Source organism: Triturus cristatus, chromosome 7, assembly GCF_964204655.1.
Source record: "Triturus cristatus chromosome 7, aTriCri1.1, whole genome shotgun sequence".
NCBI lineage: Eukaryota > Metazoa > Chordata > Amphibia > Caudata > Salamandridae > Triturus > Triturus cristatus.
In genome coordinates this window covers 1,865,824,073-1,865,826,443 of record NC_140590.1, presented here as the reverse complement: position 1 = coordinate 1,865,826,443, position 2,371 = coordinate 1,865,824,073, and positions in this window count along the sequence as shown.

The following is a 2,371-nucleotide window of genomic DNA, read 5'->3' as shown; positions in this document are numbered from 1 at the left end:
TCTTAAGAAAGCTTGTATCCCTTATTGTTTTATCTGAATCTTCTCAGCCACTGATCATTTTCACAGGTGCTTAGCAAGACTTTCCTCCCTCTTTGTTTCATCTGAATCTCCTCAGCTGCTGACCATTGCACCAGGTCCATATCAAGCCTTTCATCACTCCTTGGTTCATCTAAACCTCTTCACCTCTTCAGCTGTTGACCATTCCAGCAGGTCCACAGCACGCATTTCATCCCTGTCCGTTTCATGTGAATCTCCTCAGCTGCTGACCATTCCACCAGCTCCACAACACACATTTCATCCCTTCTTGCTTCATTTGAATCTCCTCATCCGCTGACTTTTGCCTCAAGCCCACAGCTAGCCTTTCATCCTTCCTTGTTTGATCTGAAACTCCTCAGCTGCTGACCATTCCACCAGGTCCACAGAACACATTTCATCCCTCTATGTTTCATCTGAATCGACTCATCAGCTGACCATTCCCCCAGGCCCACAGCTAGCCTTTCTTCCCCCTTGTGTCATCTGAATCTCCTCAACTAGTGAGCATTCCACTACGCCTACAAGTCTTTCATCCCTCCTTGGTTCATCTGAATTTCCTCAGGCATTGACCATTCTACCAGGTCCTCAGAAACCCTTTTCTCCGTCCTTGCTTTATCTGAATATCCTACGCCATTGATGATCCCACCAGATCTTAAGAAAAGCGTTTATCCCTTATTGTTTCATCTGGATCTCCTCGGCTGCCAACAATTCCACCAGATTGACAGCAATCCTTTCATCTGTGCTTGGTTTATCTGAAACTCCTGAGCCACTGGCCATTCACCCAGGGCCCCAGCAAGTCTTTCATCGATCCTTGTTTCATGTGAATCTCCTCAGCTCCTGACCGTTCCATCAGGTCCTCAGCAATCCTTTCATCCACTCATTAGGAGAAGGTGGCTTTGAGTCAGCCATTGAATGGCTATTGTTTTCTAGGGCAGGGGTGTTCCTAGTACTGAAAATTCTCAACACTTTTTTGCATTTGTCCTTCTGGCACCAGGTTCAATAAGCATTGCTAAATTATTAGCTCATATAATTACCCACTACAGAACTTTAAGTTGCTTATTACACCAGTCCAAAATTCAAGTATTTTATGACACTGCCAAGCCATATGCAGAAGCCTATGCCTATCACTCAACATCATGGACAGTTGGATGATCGAGTGAATTCTGCTTAGCTTGAGTGATGCAAGTCTGTCATGTGCAGATAGTTATATACCACTCATTAAATTCAGGTGCTAGCCAACACCATTTTAACCCAGCTACTTACCTTATGCCATTCCAGCTCATTTAGGTGATTGTCTGATTTTGCCTTCCACTTCCCCTGGGTTAACACCACTGCTCCCTTGTTGTTCAGGGTAGGTGCTCTATAGATGCTCGGAATACACTTCTTTTGAGACAGTGGCAACAGTGGCACCATTGTCGATGTCGGCTCTGTGACCTCCAGGAAACTAGGGCCAGATGCACAATCTAAGCATTTTGCGACTTCCTAATTGCGACTTTTTTGCGACTCACTTTTTGGAAGTCGTAATATGTGATGTACAACAGTGTCTCACACACTGTTTGTGATTCCCAATGGGGTCGCAATTGACCTGCCTCATCAATTTTCATGAGGCAGGTAATCACAGGGACCGTGGTGCTTTTTATATAAAGCAATTTTTTTATTGAAATGCAGTCTGTTTTTCTTAAGGGAAACAGCATGCATTTCAAAAATAAAAATGAAAAGCTACCTTTTCATTTTTTAAGAGCAGGCAGTGGTCTGTGGTACCATTGCCTGCTCTTAAAAAATGTTGGCACCCACATTCACAAAAGGGAAGGGGTCTCTTGAGGACCCCTTTCCGTTTATGAATAGGTTACCGCCTCTTTCATGGAGGCGGTAAAATATAAAGGTTTTAAGACTGCATTCTGGTTGCAAAATATTCATACAAGCCCCTGCGACTCGCTATTAGGAAGGGATATCTTTGGCACACCCCTTCCTAATACTGACTCGCAAACCCTATTTTGCGAGTCGGTAATAGGTTACTCACTCGCAAAATAGGGTTAGTACATGCTAAATGGTGTTTTAGGAGTCGCAAACGGCCTGATTCTCCGATTGCGACCGCTAAAAATGGTCACACATCTGGCCCCTAGTCAGGTCTCTCTAGTAGTTTGGGCTATCAGAGCATATTGTATGACTTGCACTCTTCCATTATTTAAAACTGCTCCTGCTCTTCAGCAAATGTAATAAATCTCAAGTCTTCTGTGTCCAGCACAACATTACACAATACACTTTATAAAATTCCATACATTTCAATTCATTACTAGATACAACACACAGACTTCATTAATTGCTTGTGTAGAAAATT